The sequence below is a fragment of the Cygnus olor genome, chromosome 11 (genome assembly GCF_009769625.2).
Source record: "Cygnus olor isolate bCygOlo1 chromosome 11, bCygOlo1.pri.v2, whole genome shotgun sequence".
NCBI classification, from domain to species: domain Eukaryota; kingdom Metazoa; phylum Chordata; class Aves; order Anseriformes; family Anatidae; genus Cygnus; species Cygnus olor.
The window spans coordinates 15120092-15140811 of record NC_049179.1 but is presented as its reverse complement, the minus strand read 5'-3'; the positions used below and the strand labels follow the sequence as shown (position 1 = coordinate 15140811).

The window sequence follows — 20720 nt, the reverse complement described above, 5'->3', positions numbered from 1 at the left end:
CCTTGCTTAGCTGCTTGCGTGACCCATTCCCTCTGTTGTGTCAGTCAGTGCTTTGAGATGCCATTGAGATAAATGGCAATCACCCAGTTATTGTGCACTGCGTTATACAAAACGAGTGAGTGTTTGAAGTGTCTGAAAATGATAAAGGGTGTTCAGTGAGTGTAAATTTAGAAAGTCTTTTATGCTCTGCTTGGAAGATACATATTTTTTTCCTCCCTCTAGAAATTAATTTGTGATCTTTGCCAACTTTTACTAAAAATCCTGTCTCATTGCTGCTTCTGATATTAATAAAAAAATACCAATACTGTTTGCATAAATACCTGTGTGTATTTATGCCTGGGGCTTATGATATTCCAGTGCCGAGAGAAAACTTGGGCCGTTTGGAGGAAGCGTGCTTTAACTCTTGTTAAGTTTTGTCTTCAGGAATGCTGCATCACTTGATGTTTGCTTTGAGGGAGCTAAACTGTTTTCTTTTTAAGGATTTTTTTTTGGCTGTCCTAGCTAATGCTGGATCAGAGCCACTGGATAACTTGAGAGTGAAGGATGGGGTTTGCTTCAGTGCTTGATGGAAGTCGGAATGAAGAGCAGGGAGCTGTTGCAGCGTGGTCGTGATGCTCAGCAGAGCAACGTTTTGCTCTCTCTCATGATACTTTCCTGTGACCAGGGATGCTGCTACACAGGTGTCTAGCAGCTACAGGGATTTTGGGAATATGTCTGAGCAGGAAAATGCATGGATGGGCTACGGATGTGTGCCTTCAAGCCAGGGGGAGTTGCAGAGTGGCAGTGGCGTGGACCACCCTACGCTCTGGGAACTAATTGTCATCTCTGCTTCAGCGTTAGCAAGCCGTTCCTCATTCAGGAGCAGATTTCTGGATGTGTTCAGGGTGCTGTGAAGCACGAGTGGCTGTTTTTGCTAACTTCTGCTCAAAGCAAGGCTGCAATTCACTGCTGGGTGCAGGAGGCTCACCTCCGGTGCGTACCGTGTTGGGTCCTAGGTGTAGTTGCCTTGCCCAGTGGTCGGTGCCCGTGCCTGCCAAGGAGCCCGGGCAGGATCAGGCCAGACGCTGATTTTGTTTTCCCCCTTTAAACTTTCTGTGTCAACTCTCCGATCTCTGTTATCCAGAGAATAAATCTGATATGGCCAGCCCGGAGAAGTTCTGATGCATCCAGCAGCCAAGAAATCAAATAAGTCCCGGTCTATTCTTAATTTCTTGTGTTTCCTGTGGTTTCATTGTTTGTGTTACCAGCCCTAATATTTACATACTTTTGAATGAGCTTTTCTTTTTTTGGAAGATACTGCTTTGTTCATATGCCTTGCAGAACAGGTTCTTCCATATTTTTTTTTTCTAATAACCAAACAACTTCGTTTCTCAAAGGAGTAGGAGGGGAAAAAAAAAAAGGGAAGATTACAGGAAACACCGAAGGGAGATATCTAAGAATAGAATTGTTTTTTGCTGATGATATGCTAAGACTCATTCTAAACTTGCATCTACCCTTGCAAATGTCCTTGGGCTCTTTGAGAGCTTTGTAAAACTTCTTGCATATCAAATTACCTGTTCGGGGGTGCTTTCTGTGAACAGCACATGCATTTACAGTTGGCATTTTAAATGCAAAGGTGCTTCTATGAAAATGATTGTAGAACAAAGTTGTCCTTCCCAATCAAACCCCGAAGTGCGAGTCAGCGGGCTCTGTGGTGTTAATATTTAAAAGCAGTGCTGGTGGGTATTGTCCTGCTGTATGGCTCTGGAAGCTCGGAGGTAGTGCTTTTCAGTGAGGCAGGGGAGATCTCACAGTTAAGCTCCCTGCCTGTCTTCGGGGTGCAGGGGAGTGACATCTGCTGACCATGTTTTCCATGGATGCTTGGTTTCCCCTAATAAACCTTTAGGAAATTTTATTTTATTTATTTATTTTGAAATTAATTTATTTTTTTTTAAATATTGTCGTCCCCAAAGTTGTGATCAACCTTTATTTGCAGGTCTCGTTCTTCTCTGTTGATTATTGCGCTACTCTTCCAGTGCATGCCTTCTTAAAAGAAATAAGGCAGAACTTGAGGGCTTCTTTTCCCTTAGATTTCCCCGCCGTGGAGTAAAACCTCTTTGCGCATTGATGAATAGTGGCTGGGAAGCCTGTCTAGTTCTGCAATGGGATCCATAAATAGCATTAGTGTCTGGTTTGCTTCGGCGAGGGGAGCGTGCCGTGGTGGCAGGAGGGCAGCCCCGCTCCCTGCAGGAGAGGTTCCCTGTCTGGGCAGCGTTCGCCAGCACGACGCTTTAAAAGAAACATGATACAGAGCGTGCAGCTTAAAAATTGAAGCACAGAACCCCTTAAAAGCCTGTGCAAATACTGATTTAATAGAAATGGGCTCTGACTTTTTTTTTTGGCCCCCTCCTCTGCTGTGGGCTCAGAAAGGATGCAGTGGATAATAAAGCTGTTGTGAAAAAATGCTTTTCCCCCGTCGCCCTTTCTCTCCCGATCTCTTGCTGTTGGGGCCACCTCGGGACAGGCTGTCGAATCAAAACGTGCTCTGTGCATAAAGCTGCAGTGTTTTTGGGTGGACGGGGCAGCGCGTGGCGGAGCTGTTCCAGCTGCCAGACTGGATCTGGCAGCCGATTCGCAAACCTGCTGGGTCTCAGGATTGAGGTTTGGATGAATGCCACCGAAGTGCACCCTCCCAACAGTCTCTAAGGTGGTTTTTTCTTTTTTCTTTTTTTCTTTTCCTTTTTTTTTTTTTTTTTTAGCCAAGAGTGTGCCAGGTTTGGTCTCAGGAACATTTGGTTTGCAGCACACTTACTGGAGGAGAAACTGGGCAAGAAATCAGTTTGTTCCGGAAGCCAGAAGGAGAAGGTGACACGAGCCACGTTCAGGCTGCTCTGCAAAGCGCCTGGTGGCTCGCAGGGCAAAATGACACAAGGCGAAGTTGACAAATCGGAATAAAAACGGCTTTTGGCTTTCCCCCTCGGCGAAGGCTGTGGTGAAACGCTCCCCTGCTGCTCCGCGTTTTCCTTTTTCAACTGCTCGTGGCATGGTTATTGCTAGATGTTGAGAAATGTAAATAACACCAAGGTAGTGAACCCGGCATTCCCGGCTCCTTGGCAGCATCCTTGACTGGAAACATCTGCCTGCGAGCCCTCCGCGGCGCGCTTCGCTCGTGCAGCTGCGAGCCTGGAGCCTGGGTCTGTGCAGAGCCCTACGTGCTGTCGAGTCCTAGCAGCTCGCCTTCGCCTTTGCCTGTGTAAACCAGACAAAATGGAGGAAAACCTAGAGGTTAAAGCATGCAATTTGTGTTTGTTTTTTTTTTTTTTTTTTCCCCTTCTTTGTCAGGATTTTAGTGCAAGTCAATAAAAGAGAGGCGGTGGTGTGGAGCCAGCCTGAAGCGAGGTGGGAACGCAGACGGAGCGAGGGACCTGCCCTGGGGACCCCCGAGAGCAGATCTGCTGCTCCGGGCAGGATCTGGCCCTGCTCCCAGCCCCTGCTTCCCCGCTCGAGTTTCACGCTCAAATCACAACCCCTCACGTGGCCCCGATGCGGCAAATGTGGAAATGCTGCCTGGCTCTCCTAGTCCTATTATCTGAACGGGCTTCGCTTGAAAGGACGCCTTCATTTGCAGGCTTGTAGCCCGGTGGTAACTGAACTGCTCGTGCATGAAACCTTGTCCTGAGCAGGGCTGGGGGAGAGAAGGAAATTACACGAAACCGTAGCAGCGAGCACAGAAAGGAGGGTAGGAAACCACCCTGTCAATGCTCTTGGTCCTTTTTCTCGAGTTTGAGTGGGAGATGTCGGTAGCTTTTTACTAAGTGGGCATTAAAAAAAAAAAAAAAAGTCCAAGAAATGATGCAAATAATGCAGGAAACACGTAACGAATGTTTTGTGATTAGGAGAGATAGTAACCTGGTGCTCAGAGCCTCGGGTCTGCTGCAGGATGTCAGTGCTGCTGGTGCCGAAATGGGTGAGTTTTGTGTACCGGTAGCGTTGGCAACTTTGACTCTAATGCAGACTTTGTGCTGTGCTCGCTGCAGGCTTCCTGTAAACCGTAGGCAGCGCTTTCAAAGCTCGTTAAGATTTTAAAAAAGGTCAAAAATCTTTCTATTGCATCGCTTCTGTCTAAAGCAGGACTGCATGGCTAGATTTTCTTGGGCTTGGGGCGTAGTAGTTAAAACAGCTGGATGTGATGCGTTTATGAAAATGTTTTTGCATGTTTTTTAAAACTTTAGTTTTTTTTTTTTGTTTGTTTTCTGTCAATATGTGAAATATTGTTCCTCTAAGGGAGACCTTAACTGTGCTAGCCAGAGAGTAAGTCTACATGCAATATATCCAGTTCTGAAAAAAAAAAGTGGGTTATTCATAACATAAACTACATGCCCAGAATTAACTAGGATTAAAATTACAGTGAAGACAGGCTAATAAGGGCTGTACTCTGCCTAGGAATTTGACTTAAAGCCTGCGTTGGAGCCTGTAGTTGAATTTGAGCTGCCAGTTCAGCAGAAGTGTAAAATGCCTCCCTGTATCAACTGGAGTAGGCTAATCCAGAGTTTGAAGTGAATTAGTTTTTCTTCTTTTCATTGGACAGATTTACAAAGAATTATTCTGATTTTTGTTTTCCCCTCTGAGTCATTTCAAAGCTAACACAGTCATTGCATAACGCCGGGGGGTTGCTGCTGCTGCCTCTCTAGTGTCTCTTCAGGATTTCCAGCACTGTAAATAATCGCTCAAGGCAAAGGTACACTAATATCATTTGATGAACAGGAAGTCTACAAATAGCCGTGGTGTTGTGCCATAATTACATTTGCAGTGATGCAGGTGCTTGGTCTTAGCCCAGTCAGGAAAACCAGTGCTTCAAATAGCCAGGTCTGTACGAACAGGCGAGTGAGGAGGTGGGTGGGTATTTGAAGGAAAGTACGGGAGCAGAACTGAACACAAGGGTTTAAGAAGAAGAAGAAAAAAAAAACCACCCGAAATTACCCTCCCGAAAAACAAAACAACAACAAAAAGGCTTTAGGAGGTGTGTTGCTGGTGGCACTGTTCCTGGCTTGGCTTTGCGATAGCAAAACCAAAGCATCCGGACACCATTTCTTCTGAAAGAGCAAGATGCCTTCCTCGAGATTTTTTGGGGCTAATTCTGGTGGTATTGGTTTGACGTGCTGCTGGTTCTGCTCAGGTGAGTCTCCTGCTGCTGTCTCCGGGCTGGGTGTTCTTTGTTGAGGTGGTATTTTCAGCTCATGCTTCTCCCCCCAGACTTGCCCTTCGACCACGTGCTGCAGAAGCCCTTCTGCCAGTGGTCCCGGAGGAGCACAGGAGCGGTGTGTTTGTCCTCGAGAGGCTGGTTAGGTGACACCCACCTCTCCTCCAGACAGACAGAGTGTGAAAGCACTTCATTAATACTTAACTGGAGCACTTAGTGAAAGGGCTGGAGGGAAGGAAATACCGCCACTTAAGTAATGCCGGCAGGTATGTGGGATACTGGCTCGTCCTGCCCGCTCTGGACACAGCAGGAGGACACCCTGGCTTTTGTAGCTTTGTGACCTTGTGTCACTGGCCCGTGAGTTTATTTGGGATCAGACTGATGTCGGAGAGGGGATGAAAAGCATATAGGGGATGATAAGCAAATGGGACTGTTTCTGTAGGTGATGTTCCTTGCTGAAGTTGTCTTGGAGCGGTTATTTTGAGAGGAAATCTTGGCTCGCGTTCATTGAGCTGAGCTATCGAGAGCAGCCTGTGATGTGGAAGAAAAAGGAATGGAAGAAAGGAAGCAGGTTGGGAAAGGCCGTGTGTATAAGTGGAGCACCACTCGCTTTATCTCTTCCAAGTCCCCAGCTTTTCCTCTCTCTAGAAATGGTCGGTATTGCAAGGGGGCTCAGAGGCTTGGAAAGAATCGGTTTGTATGCAGGGAGCTCGCGGACAGAGAGTTGCAGAGCCGTGCGTAACCTTACCGTGGAAGTTTATCACTGGGTGACGAACTGATGTCTTCAGCTGCCTTGGCCCCAGAGCTCTGGGGACATAACAGAATAGTTGAGAAAGGGAAAAGTCTAAATTCCCCAAGTGTCTGGTCCATCCTGCGGGGCGCTGTGTGCTTACCTCTGCAATTATGAATGGCTCTCCCTGAGAGACACCGTGGTAACTTCACTGCTGCCCTCCTGTTATAAATACAGCTTCTTCTGTGCTGTTGTTCAAAGGCTCCTTTGGAAGCCTGATTTAATCGTGGAGCTGAGTGAATAATTCAAAAACTTTTTATCAAGCACTTGTTTAAATTCTTAAATGAGCTCACCATAACCTTTTTATGCACCCCTCCTGCATGTGTCATACAAGTATTAGAATAATTGAGTTTTACTAGCACAAATGTTTCTGTGAAGCGAATTTTTAGAGCTTGATGTATGACTGTTTATGGAAAGGGGGAATGTTAAAATCTCGCACACCAGTGTCTTTGCCAGAAACTCTCGCTCGCTTACTTAGGAGAAGGGGAGGGGGCGCGGGACCCTCGGCTTCGTTCGAGCAATCCCAGCTAAGCCCATTTGTCAGACTGACTGGTATGCAGCTTAAAAACCGAGCACGTGTTTAAGGGAACTTCAGCTGTATCTATTTTCCAGGCCTTTCTACAAACAGTAGCAGTACTTTTTAAAATATTTGCTTTTTTCTGATAAGTACTATTTCTGACTTTTTTTTTTCCTCGTCTCCCCTCCTTACATGAGAGGAAGCAGCATGTTCAAGATGCATCTGCTTAGCATCACGGGGTAGCTTAGCGCTGGGATGCCGAGCAGAGAAAGTCCCCAGTTGTGTTTCGGGTCAGGTCCGCTCCTGGCGTGCAGACCCCGATCAGATTTGGGGGGAGCCTTGCTGAGGGCCCTTCGGGTATGTTTAGTGGGGCTGCTCACCTGTGCTGGTGTTTGGTGCTGGTACAGCTCCCTGCTGCTAATTCATTGCCCAGCAGTGACTGGCTGGTGACTTTGCAGCACCTTTATTTGCCTTTTCAGCCAGGATGTCTGGTGAATCAGCTTCATTCATCTTTCGCTTCCGAAGCGAAGTGGAAGACTTAGGAATTGAAAGCCAGCTCGAGGAGGGGCTGAGGATTAGGTAAGCAGCCAGGAGATGCTGTATTCTCTGTGGAGAATAGTTGGTAATTGGTTACAGGAGTTTAGCAGAGGCTGTTTATTCTGTGTGCACACAAACCTTCTGTGCATGCCTTGGCGGCCCTCTCACCCTCCTGGCAGCAGCGAGCGTGTGCTACAGCTCCTCTCGGCAGGCGAGAGGGACAGTCCTTACTTTCAGAGCATCAGAAGTTTGGGAAGTCTCAGCTGAATCTGCTGGGTTTGCTTTCTGATTTGGGGGTTTCTTTGACTTGTCTCTGAGCTTTGCTTGCAGACTGAACACCCGCTGGGAAATGCAGGTGGTCGTGCTGAGCACGGCTGCTGGTAAGTGTCCGTGTTCACAACATATCAAGAGCGTTGGAATTGCAGGCTTGTGTGGTGGAGCAGATCCTTGGAGCGACAAAGAAGCTGCTGTTGAAATCTTCTGCTTCCTTCAGCCACAGCTATTCCAAGTATAACTGTTAACGGTACAGAGGCTAGAAATTAGATAGCTGTGCATCCATATCCAGGCCTGTAAAGGAGGAAAAAACCCACAGCTTGGTCTCTAGAAGTAAGAGCATTTGTTTGGGCTCTCCAGGAAAAACCCCAAAGCACATGACAACAACCAATCTTGGATTTGCAGAAGACCAGCAGGTCACACATCAGAGCCCAGCAAAGCTGTTCGGCTTTGGGTTTCCTGAAACTGTCACATGAGTGAAGTCATATTTTAACTGAAGGAAGATTAGCTGCGTCCAGATAAGTGACAGTGGGCATTGGTCTTATTGTGACTTTTTTTTCCTGTTGTGACCAGGGAGCCATCTAGTCTGTGCCTTTTCATTTCCTTGTAATGCGATGAGTATCAGTGGTTCATCAGCTCCAAATTGCCAGTGAGTTGGACTCCTTGGACTTGAAAACTAATGGAAAGGTTTGGGTGTACTTTCTTCTCTTGTTTTTAATTAAATATTGGTGCAACAAGGGTTGTTGGGCCTTTCCTGTCACAAAACAATCTTACAAAACGTGCAGAACGAGCAGGCTGTGTCTTGTCATCCTATTACGACATTCCCACCATAGGCAACACCCTTTGTGTTTTGATAAACTCACCCTTATTAATGGTGTTAAACTGCAAATTAAGTAATAAGAACAATTGCTTTTGTGCATTGTATATTTATAACAGCGTATTAGCTCCTCGGACGTTGCGATGCAAAGAGTGCCTGCAGATGGGTAAGCAGTGTTACTCCCGCTTGCTGTGGGGGGGGATCTGAGATTTGGCAGCTTTTTGTGAAATCCCCGCTGAATCTGAGCGTTTGGCAACTAGCTCGTGACTGAAGTTGGTGATTGCAGCAGGCAATGTCTGTGCCTCGGCCCGGCACGAGGAGGGTGAGCCCCAGCTGAGGTTTGACGAGCGGCCTGCTGGTGGCTGGGCTGGAAGCCGCTGTTGTCGCCTGGCTCCTTGGTCCTTGCTCTGTCACGGAGAAATTACCTGAGCGCGGAGCAGGCTCCAGGGGCCGTATGTTTTGTGCTGAAGTCATGCAGGAGGTTAATAATAGCTGCAAGGAGAAAACGGATCGAGACGGGCCCCGGGTTTTGTTGTGTCTCTGGTTTTTTGCTTGCGGTGGGTGGTTGCTGGAAGGGGATGGGAGCGAGGGGTGCTGGTGGAAGTGGTCTTTGCTGGGACTGGGAGAGATGTCCCGAAGGAGACAACAGGAACCTTCACGGCATTTTGAGCCCACTATTGTCGTGCAGTCTGCTTTGGTGTGCGAGGGGAGATTTGGCAGCCTTGTCCCTTTTTATGTATATGCCTACCTTACCCTCCCCGAGGGGACCTGTGGACCATCTCTGCTGGGTTTCTGTCATGCCAGCTATGCTTATTCCTTCTTGCTGCCTTTTGGAGGTTTGTACTCCCTCCCTCCCTGTCTGATTCAAATTGGTGCCTGTTTTAAAAACAAACAAACAAAAGGCATCACCTTGTGTTTTACGTCTTCCTGCCCATATAAAAGTGTAGTAAAACATTTCATTATTTTTGCTTGCATTAATTTCATTTAACGTTGTAAGAGGTTAACAACTTCATGTCCATTTGGAATGAATGAAGTAATGAAGGACAGCCGAGTTGGTTTCTTCTGAAGCTGCATGCTATTTTCTGCTGTGGGTGTTTTGATTCTTGTTTATTTTGCAAGCTATTTTGGAGAAGAATAGTCTGGGAGAGGGGAAGGAAGAGGCTGGCTTTGCCCCTGCAACCATCATTGTTAGCCCTGACTTTTGGTAGAGGTTTGCTTCTTTGGCTTGACCGTTCAAAACTTGAGAAATGTGTTTTTTGTTTGCTTTTCCATCTTTTTACGTTTTAAAACAATTGTAACTGTACCGTATTGTTTGAACATTAATAGGGGGAATGTTTTTCAGCATCTTGATAGAGTTTCCAGGCAGCTTTTCATCAGCCAAGTACTATACCAGGCTCTCAGTGGTGGGGTTTGTTTGGTTAGCTCTGGGAATCTGCAAAGCAACTGTTTAAAATTGCTGACACATGTTAAGTAATGTGGAAATCACCATCCTGCTCCACTGAAGTCTGAGCGCTCATGTCTGCGATGAGAACAGGACCTGACCCTGAAAATTGCACATGAACTGTCTTAATCTGGAGAGCATTTCCTAGGCAGTGTCTTCCCTCTGACTCTGGCTACTTTGTCCTATTGGTCTTGGGAATTGTTTGAATTTTTTAATTTATTTTTTTATTTGCTCAATCTCTTAAAAATATCCTGTTCTCCCTTGTCCGTTTATTTATTTTTGATTTATTCAACTACGTGCATGCTTGGTGATGCTAACTTTAAACAAAATAAAATCCTGATCCTGTAGTTGAATATCAGGAGAGGTAATGCCGAACACTAACAACAGTGCTCTTGGTGTAATGCTTATTAATAAGAAATCCATTGTCTCCTACCTCTCTCTTGCAAACCTCCACTTTTCTTGCTTTGGAGCAGCTGTAATCAGCTCGTACAGCTTCCCTTCCTCCTCCCCTGAATAAATCCAACTACCTTATCTTCTGCATCGGAAAGTCTTCCCTGGCTTTAACAGCCTCTCTAGGAGCACATATAAAAGGGGCTTTCACTAGCTAACAGGAAGCGAAATGAATAGAGGAACTCTTGATAATGGCCTGTCTGTCTGAGCGCAGGATCAGCCCGACGAAATTGTACCAGATTGGTGAATGATGGTGCTTCAGTCGGGGCCAGAATTATAAGTTTTTAATCTTGGAACAAGCAAGGACTTCTTCCTCTTAAATAGTCATCAACTCCCTCTTTGATTTGGAGGCCTGTAGTCATCCATATTCAGCTAGGCTTTTTTTTTGCTTTGTTTTTCAAGTCTGAGTTCATGAGTCTGAACAAGCCTTGAGTGGATTTTTGTGCAGCAGTGATTGCGAGGGGACCTGGTAGTGCCCACATGCTCCCGCTGCCCTCCGCTTCCGAGCCGTCTGATTTCTATGCCCGGGGTAAATTCTTGCACATAGCAGCTTTCCTCATATTGGTCTGTGCCGTGCTGCCCCAGGCTTTTGCAATTAAGCCCTGGCATTGTTTGGATATTTTTGATGAGCCATACTTTTGGTTCCTGCCACCTTCTGCCCTACGAGGGTGGGAGATGCCTCCTGGCTTCCCACCCCACAGCCTGGGCATCCAGCAACACGCGGCAAACAGAGGAACAAATGACCGAAAATCTAACTGGGGCAGCTTGGCTAATTGCCTTAGGCCCGACTTGTCTGCCAGATAACGCTAGTTTTAACACAGTCCAACATGACTGACATCTGAGGAGCTGCATTGGTGTAATACTGGCAGCACCAGTGGAAAATCTGTCCTGTTGTTTCTGATACGTTTGCTCCCTGATTAGCAGCTTTTGCTTACAAATTTCTGTCTGAAATGCAGTACGATGTAGCGAATGTACTCCTTTTTCTTTAGATCACTGACTTCGTGTCCCAAGGACAAGAAAGTAAATGAGAGCTTACTAAAATCTTGCATTTTCTTTTTTTTCTTTACTAAAATTTAGCACTTTTCCTGTGTTGTTTCAGACCCGTTTTCTTGGATTTTAGTACTGGAAGACTCTCAAATGACAACTTTGCTTAGGTAAGTGAAGCAAGACTTTTTTTTGTGGGTCTTTTTTAGAATCACTTCCCCTATCTAACTACTTCTGCATGTTGTGTTGTAATTGTAAGCTGCCAGCCAGCTGCACTGCATGTGCTGTGGTTAGGGCTAGAAAGATGGAGTAAACAAAAGTAGGGTAATGCCTGTAGTATGACATAAGGACCTCATTTATTAATTTAATCAAATGAAGTGGACATGGTGCAGAATAATGAAATACAGCTTTCATCTGCATATTACTGCATCATCTTATCGATTTATAGAAGTCTGTGTTTTTTTTAAAGTTTCTCTCTTTTTTTTGGAAGCCAACTTGTTTTATTGGTATTTCTTAACGTCATTTTGTTAAGAAACAGAAGTCTTAGTATTTCCAGATCTGCAGTCACTTCTCCTCCATCTCCTTCTGTTCCCTTGTTCCCTCAGTAGTTCTAGGCAGCAGTTTTTGACGGTGAGGACAAATCACAGAAAGCTTGAGATGTGTTTTTCTGAATACCCTCGCAAATCTTGCTCCTGTGCTGTTAAATAGCCCAGTAGTGGTCTGTGCGATGGCCGACAGTGTGCTGCTGTGCCAAAATGTCCTGTTTTTTCCTTTCTTTGTGATGGAGAGATTTGGTGGATCCCTGACATAAGGCAACAAGCTCACCTACAGATACACAGCTTCCGTGATGTCTTAGCTGGAGTTGCTTGTAACCCTGGATGAGGCCAAATGGTGACAGCAGCACTGAGACGGGAATAGAGAATCCTAGCATCTATGCTAACAAATACAGAAGTGCCTGTGAAAGGTTTTTCCTTTCTCGCTGTTCTGTGCCGCCGGGTCCCTGGCTGTACCCACCCTCTCTCCCTTTTGATCTGCTTCCAGTGGCTGCTTCGCGTGTAAGCTGCTGGCCTCGGCCCCTCGAGATCACAGACCTCAATGAAGTGAAGTTAATCCGGTCCTAAACCAGGAGTTTGCTTCAGTCTGCTTCTCCCTGGCGTTCGTTGCTCTAAAAAACTTGGTTAGCAAAAGGGAAAACTCGAGCGAGGCTCTTGGATTCCCTTTGGTTTTCCATTTAGCTAAGTTTCCCGAATGGATCTGTTTGCCGTTCCTGTGCCAGGAACTCCTGGTGTCTCACGTGGCGTGGCTTTCGCCTTCTCCAGAGACGCACAGACCCTGGCTGGTGGCCTCCCAGCTGCGGGGTCTGCACTAAGGTGGGCCCTGGAGTCCTGCTGGGTGCTGTGCCAGGCGGCTGATAAGCTGCAGGCAGGAATGGGCTGTACGACCTGGCTGGTGCTGGCCATGCCGGCATCCTGCACGTTTCTTCAGTTCACAGAAAATACCTCAGCAGAGCCGTGCACGTCTGAAATAGCTCGGCTCCTCACGTGCTCTTTGCGCCTTTGAGTTGGTCTTGCTGGAAGGTGAAGGGTGAGGTGAAACTCTTTCAAAAGCCCACCAGCAGGAGGGGTGGGCTCTTACTTCAGAGCTGTGTTCTGTGCTCAGGACTGGCCCTGCTCCTCCGGGTGCAGGAGCAGCAGCAGCTCCTGACTTTTGTGCCACGGCCCTGCCTCTCACATTGCTGTCAGAACGAGGAGGGTGCAGTGAGCCCAGTGTTCCTCCTGCGTGGGGAAGGCGTTCGTGCAGGAAAACTCCTGGTTTCTGACTTCTTCCGTCAGCACCACTGCTTGCTTGGGGCTGGGAGGGCGTGCATGGGATCTAGCGACGCCTCACTCCTAGGACATGGACACGTGTGCCTGTTGCAGCGTGTTTGCAGTTCCCCTGCGTCTCCTCCACCTGCCTGTGGCCTCTGCCAGGCAGCCCGGGGGTGACCCGGCTGCAGCCTGGGGCCGTGTTGACGCTGCCGCTCCGGGGAGCAGGCTGCGCCAAGCAGGCGAGCGTTTGGGCAGCGGTTCTAAAGCCAGCCGAGGAGCAGAGCCTTTTAACTTTGTATATTAGACACATCTATGAATATATGCAGAGCTGGCTAATAAATAACCCGGGGAATGGTAGTTAAGAGGAAAGGACATAATTAATTCTGTCGTGTACTCTGCTTTAAAGTTGGGTCCAGAGCAGTAATGCTTTATGCTGGAAAGGTAAACACTGTCATTATTCAGCAACGAAATGCACACGAGGCTGACACTGTTTTCCTCCTTTTGATTTAATAATTTTTTTTTTTTGCAGCAGTTTTAATATCTCAGATGGTCTTTGTTTGGTACAGTGGAAACCTGGTGAAGCCCTACGCTTTCCGAAGGATCATCACTCCTTTATTTTAATTGAGTTTTGCATGAGCGCTGCTCTGCTGACACGGATTGTGTGCTGTTCGAGAAGGCTCTAACTGTGCATGCTGCGGTCGGGGTGCTCGGCTGTGATTCCTGCAGTGCAGTTCGGAGGGAGAGTGTTTCGGTTTCATCAGGTGATCCTTTTTCAGCTCCCTGCCCTGCTGTGTTGACCCAGGTCAAATGCATGTGCCGTACAGAAGAGAAAATCTTTGTGGAGATGCTATTAAAATGTTGATGTTTCTGTTAACTTGTACTTTTTCTTCCCCCTCTATATCATAGCACAGAGAAAAAGCCTGATTTACAGCAAACGTAACTTTACGTTTGCTTCAAGTTTAATATTTGTTTATTTAGATGGGGGAGAGAGAGGTATGGGCGAATCCTCGATTTTTGTCTTAAAACATGTAAAGTTGCTATCAGAATGACACCTTTGCTAACAAGCGTAGCTGTCATGGTAAGAAGTTATTTAAAGCAAGATGGTTAACTTTTTGGCTTGTGATGATAACCGATAATAGTAAAAAATAAATAAATAAAAATGATAAACTTCACTTTGAAGTGCCCACCCTTACACATAAGGCCATCACAGTTCTAATCTTAGCAGATCTCTGGAGGTATGAACACACAGCTGAGCAAGGAGTTCATATCCCTGTTCTTGTTTTGTCCGTGCTCCAGACAAGCCAGCCTGAATATCTGAAAATCACTGGAGTTTGCGTAAGTGAAGACGTGTATCCAGAATTTGCTGGTGCCTCTTCTGGGGAGTTTTCTTGCCAGTTTTCCAGCTCCAGCTCTCCCAGCAGCAGTCATGGTTAAAATGCACTCATGGAGACACCAGTGCAATCCCTGATGTAGGTCACAGCCGCCTCCTGTATAAGTGGAGGAAGGATGCCTGTTACTCTTAGAGGTTTTCTTTGGAAAACCAGCATCTCCTCAGTGTGCCCTTGGCTCTCTCTGTCTCCCCACCAAATTATACCACTAAAAACTCTTTCTTCTTCCACTGTTTGCAGCACTGTGAGTTCAAAAGTGGCTGGTAAAAAAGCAACGTGGTAAATTATATTTCTGTGCTCCTTCAGGGTTCTTCTGACTCCAGAAAGTTTGCAAAACTCTGAGGAATGCGGAGAGGAAGGGAGTCCTTCCTTGGTACAGAGCCAAAAGAAGTTGCATGTTGTCGGCTTGCACAAGCACTCTTTCTTCGAAGTATGAAACATCTTTTTTTTGGGGGGACAGATCTGATAGAAAATTGTTTGCCCTTGGTGGGTGGCATGAAACACATTGACTAGAGGGGCTATTGTGTGGTTAATGTGCTGTTTATTTTGCATCCAGTGGTCTTTTTATTTTGCTGAGGCAGATGGAGGGTTTCCCAGCCCCACAAGCGCAACCATGGGAGAGATTAGTTGGTTTTAGGTTTCACCACTTGAATTATGAGGTTAGCCTGAGACAGAGATGCATCCCTGGGTATGGAAATGGTCTTGGCCCAGATCTTGTCTAGCGATGTAAAGCCTGAGAAAGGACCAAGAGGTCAGCTTGAGCTTCTTAAGGAATGCAATGTATGTTCTTTCTGTGGCATGTGTGGACTGTTGCTTTTATTTCTTTTTTTAATTTCAAAGGGGAAAAAAATGGCTATAAGCTCGTGTTAATTTTTAAAAATGCTTTAATTGTAGCTTGCTTTACAGCCACATAAATATCAACGATACTGAAGCATTCATGATACTTCTAAGAGAATTTTTGCCTCTTTCACAAAGGAAAGAGCATTTCTCAGAGCCTCTGCCTCTTAGCACGTCTCCCCCACTTTACCTGTCTTCCAACCGCCCAGCTGGGCGATGTTCTCAATCTGCAGACACTGGGATTTTTTTTGCACAGATAGCAATAATTAAGAAACTACTGTGCAGTTCTCCCAGTATTTGTTACAGAAGTGAGCTTTTTCTATTCGTGTCAGTTAAATGATTGCCTTTTTTGACGGTCCGTAGAAAACTGAACCTCTGGAACAAGCTAAAATGAACAGAAGCTTGTTTCCTCTTTGCTCACATAGGCACTTATTCACTTCCCCATCTGCTTTGACTTTGAAGATCGCTGAGATTCTTCCTCTGTCTGACCCACTTGGCATAAGCTAGAGAAGATTATCTTTCTTCAATAGCCAAGTTTATAGGGCTCCAGCTTATTCGTAAATAATCCTTGGAGTTTTGAGTGCTGCCTTTCTCCTCCTTCCCCCTTCAAAAACTGACTTGCTGTCGTTCATCTACAAACTGGGGAAATGCTTTTGCAGTTTATAGGTAGAGAGGAGAGTTGGCTCAGTCACTAGGCAAGAGGGTGTGTAAAATGTGTGGAGGAAATTTCTCTAAGTACCCACGACTTTAAGTATTTCTCTCGTGCAATTTCTGCTTGTGGTCCTAGCACAGAGGAGCATCAGCTACAGGGAGAGCTTTGCTCTGCTTGTTTTTGCACAGAGTGTAAGAGCGGTCCTGATCCAGAGTACAAAATCAGTATGAGGCAAAATACAGGGCCTGGATACACAGAAATGCCTTTGTAGAAACATATATTTAATGTGCTTCAAAAGAAGGGCAGAGAGCGCGGGATGTTTTGAAGGCCAGTGCTCTGTCTTTGCTTCCTTCTTGAGTGCCTACATTGGTAACTGGTTTGTGCATGAGCAATTATTTCAAGGTAGCATTAAAACTCATTTTGAGCTTTATTGAACATCCTTTTCTTTATTCTAAGATTAAAAGTTGCGATATTGCTGTGTTGGGGCTGTTGAGGTAAGCTGCGGTACCCATGCAACTCAGGCACCTTTGGGTCTGGCTGCATACTGCAAGTGACCTCTCCTCCTGCTCATGTACGTAAGGATGTGCTGTGCCCTGACAGGTTTTGCCAAGTAGCTATCGGTGGGAGCAGTTATTGATAATAGATACAGGGTTTTATAGAATAGTGATAGTTTTTGTTATCTATCCACATCTTAAAATTTACTTTACGATTATCTGTCTGACATGCAAAAATCCCCAAATTTTCCTGCTAGTTTTTGTAGGTCCCACTCAGCTGAGTCTGCCAGAAATCAACATGCATCTAGGCACCGGGCTCTCTACAGTTACTAAACCTTTGACTTCTACGTGTTTGTAGATGTAAAGGAATAATAAGAATAGCAGAATAAATATCCTTGTTTTGGACTTTGCTTAATAAGGGAGTGGTGAATAACAAATAGTATATGGAAAGACTTGCGGTGGTCGTCTTGCTGTCTTTAAACTCTTATTTCAGCATTTCTCATTGCACCAAGTGAGCTTGATTGCCTGCTGTAGTCCTTTGCTTTAGCCCTGAATGAAACAAGGCGTGACTTCACATCTGCTTGTTCCTTGTAGCCTGGTATTAACCAGGAGCATGTGTATTTCTGGGTTCTGGCTAGCTTTCCTCCGTTTTCCTTCCTTAATTCTCCCACGTTTGTAGCCATTACACCCCTGCCAAAGCGCGGGGTGTTTTTGGTTTTGTTTTGCTTTTTCTCTGCAGGCTTCAGTATGGATGTGACTTTTTCGGTGGACTCCGTAGTTCTGCAAAGCAGCTTCTCTCAACTTGTGTTTCCAAGCCTTGTGACCTGCATGTGGCCCTTCTGGCCCCTGGGTAGCCAGAGACAGCAGCCCTTTGCAGCGAGAGAGGCTGTGCTTTTTGTCCTGCTTTGAACATGTGGGATTCTAAGTATTTCCTATTAGATGTACCAGTAGTATAAACAAACTGTTTTGTTTAGTATAAGCTTTTTATCCTGATAGGATTGGAGGCATCTTACAAGGCAATGAATATAAATTTAAAACTAATATTTGTCATTATTTAAATAAACATAAACAAGGTTGGTATACAAAAGCACTGATGTTCCCAGCCCAGGGACCTGAGAGACAGACCTACTTGGACGTAGGCTGTTCACTTTTTGCCCCCTTTATTGAAGTTAAGGTGTTGTACACCAAGTTCATACCTCTTAAAATTTGTGTCAATGATAGGATGGATATATATAATGGATATATATATAGTGCAGCAGAACTTTGCCACCTCAGTTGGCTTGATACAGCTTGAGTCCGAATCAAAACCTTTAAACTGGAAAGGGTAAAATAGCAGATAGCATGCTGCAAAACGTCTTGTAGAGGGTTAGAGGGTGGGAGTAGTTCCAAGATCCTAACACTGTAGAGAGGTTTCCATGCTAGTCTGTTGTATTTAATTGGTGTGCTAGAAAGGAAAACAAGAAGCCCCTTTGTCTTAATAAAGTTTTTCAACTCGGTTTAAGTTCAAACTATCCCATTAGATGCAACAACAAAATGATCGAGCACTTGTCTGGATGCCAGCACTTCCAAGCTCACTGTATTTCTGTGAATCAGTGTTAACTTTATGAAAAATTAAGCTTAGGGCTTGGAAAAGGCAGATGCTGATGAGCATGGGGAGGGAGGAGAAAGAGAATGTAGTGTTCTGGGTAATAAGGTGACCTCTGACTTTGTTTACCAAGTAGCTAGTGTTTTTCATTATAGAAAATGTAAAATTTTACCTCCAAGGAACTTCGGTTTGTTGGGTAGAGGAGTTCATAGTGCTTTCAAGGCTTGACTTCAGGTCATAATTCATGTATCTTCACAGGCTGAGAGTGTTTTGAGCTTTAGCTCATCAGGCTTTTCAAAAAATTACAAATTTGCAGATGTGAGAGGGGCTGAGGGAAAGCCCTCGCCTCAAAGTGGTGGTAAAATGTAAAACTCATATGGGTATGGCTCTGATCGACATCCATTTCAACGTTCCCATGAAAAGCTTATGAGCTGGCAAGGATTCAAGGACTGAAAAAATGCTCTGTATACAACATGTTTTATTAATGTTGAAAGAGTAATGTTGCTCTATTTCAGTGTCTGCCACTGCACAGAATAAGCTCAATTTGGCTCTTGTAGACTTTGGCTTTTACCCTTTATTAAACAAGGTGTGACTTCATATGTGCGTTTTCCTAGTAGCCTTGTATTAATCAGGGGTATACATATTTCCAAGTTTTGGCTAGGTTTCCTCCTTTTCCTTCCTTCATTCTCCTGTGTTATGGAGTGAATTCATGATTCTTGGCCCTCAGCTGGTATTGTAAAGTGTACTCAGAGTAAGCCTTGATGTTAAGCATCACATCTCACTTACTTGCAGTGATGACTTTTTGCCTCCTTTTATATGTAAAGGTGAATTTGAAATTAGGCAGCTGAGAAAGTGGAGTAGCTTGTTGAAACTTGGCAAGTCTAGTTGATCTAATAAGTGATTTAAATATATAGATAGATATTTTTAAGGGAAATTCATGTTGTAAAACATGAGCTTTAAGATGAAGTTGCTGAATTTGTGCAACCACAATGCTATGGGTGGCATATAGACAATTCAAGCACAAAATTCCAATTTACAACCATAAAAAGTTGGTGTTTGGTAAGATGACCTCTGCATCAGGGCTGGCTGGTGAACAAGGCACGGCTGATGGAGACAGCTGAAGTGGGAATGCCTGCAGCGCGCAAGGCATCAGGTCACATGCTGAAAAAGGAGCCTGAATTCAAATCCTGAACACTGGTTTCTTTCACTGCCGTGCAGTTTGGCTGCAGGATTGTGCCAGGGTTCTTTGGGACTTGAAAAGACGTGTGGATATCTGACTACTTAACAGTACCTTTTGCTTCCCGAGTTATCATAGTTAAACATTAAGTGAGATTGCTGTATCTCCTCCTTATACTTCTGATTCATGGGTACTGCTGTTTCATTAATATATATAAAGCACTTCGAGCACTTTAAAAGTGCTGTAGGATTATAAAATATTATTGCATTTGCGTGTGCATGCTCTTAAGCATTGAAGTTTCCAGCTCCTGCTGTGCAGCCGCCTGGCTGAGTCATGCAGGTTCTCCGTGCCCCAGTTCTTCCCTGATCTGCTCACTCCTCCCACTTGACCAAAGCCACCGATCTATTTATTTTTTTCCTCACCCTCCTTCCTGCCACGGGTTTGTCAGTCTGTCCTTTGCAAATCTAGTAGTTCTTTTCCCTGCTTTTCCACATCTCCTCCGTAGCAGCCCTTTTGAAGCTAATTGTGGCTGTTTCCTCCCCTTGCCCTGTTGGCATGTTTCAGTGGTGCCCATGGACATCTTGACCTTCTTGCCCATGAGGTTGGCCGTTGATTCCTGACAAAAACAAAGCCTTTCCCCCACCGTCCACCCTCTCCTCTCCCAGCTAGATGGAGGTCTGGCAGTTGCCCTTGAAGGAAACTATTTGGATTTCCATTTGCTTCCCTGGGGAAGGGTTGGGTGAGCGTCAACTGCTCCTCTCCCCAGGGTGTGGATGGAGATCCCTGGAGCTGGAGAAGATTTTGAGGTGGCAGTCAGAACCGAGGCCAGAGATGGGCACGCGTGTGGGCACACGCTACAAGACAAGTGTTTTTGTGCTGCCTGTGTGGCAGGGGACGGTGCGAGAACACACTTGTCCAGAAGTCTGGTGAAGGTTCACCCTCATGGGTGTGGAGGCCTGGCCAGATGTGGTGCTCCCCCTGCAGCAGCCATCTTGTAACGGCAGCCGCTGCCCTTGTGAGGAGCTTGCATTGCCTATCTGACCTGTACATGTTTTGGAACTTATTTATCACCACTAGGCAACCGAAAAATCATGCTGAGCATGGTTTTATTTTCTGTTTTTATTTGGTTTTATTTTTTGGAGAACTTCCCATTTGTCAGATCAGAATAGGCTGGACTTTTTAATATGTTTAATATACCATGTCTAACTAGAGATGCGTAAATATCACCTGCGTCACCAAAAACTCAAATCCCCTCTGTTTGTAACCAAACCGAAGCTCGCTGGGTCTGTCTGTGCTACCTGTGGCCCTGGCACCAGTGCTTACGGCTGACGTCCTGTGGAAGAAAAGCTCATGTAACTCGGTCTGCTTTCCCCTTGTGGAGCCGAGGCCTTAATTCAAGCGTGGATAAAGCAAGGAATTTGATCAGGCCTCCTAATGTCGGTCACACTTTGAATGAAGTGAAATGGAGTAGGGATGAGTTACAGAAGACAGACTTTTTCTTGTGAAATTTGAAGTATTTGGCATGCCACTGAAAATATGAGCGAATTGTCCCTACCTATTTTGCGTGTTCCAGTTCAGCTCCTTGCCTCTACCCTTGTGTTACAAGCAGATAATATGGAAGAATTCTTTTATATTCTGCAGCATTGCGTGTGGCACAGCTCAGATTGTGAAGTCCTGCTAGCCGAGTCCACCAGCTTGTCTTGATTTTGGATATTGCTGGATTAAGACACACAGCGAGTTGCTTTTAATCCTAAATTCGATCTGTGTTCAGTCTAGCGAAGCCGAGAACGT

At 45.5% G+C, this 20720-nt stretch overlaps 1 protein-coding gene across 1 annotated transcript in view; it reads left to right on the top strand.

Annotated features, from left to right (window-relative positions):
* The window catches only part of LOC121076098 (A-kinase anchor protein 13-like), a 94716-nt gene that overhangs the window by 8729 nt on the left and 65267 nt on the right, over positions 1–20720 (top strand). The window contains exon 2 of the mRNA XM_040570149.1: positions 11104–11158. The gene's annotated coding sequence lies outside the window, so the exon portion shown is untranslated. The remainder of the gene's footprint in view (positions 1–11103; positions 11159–20720) is intronic.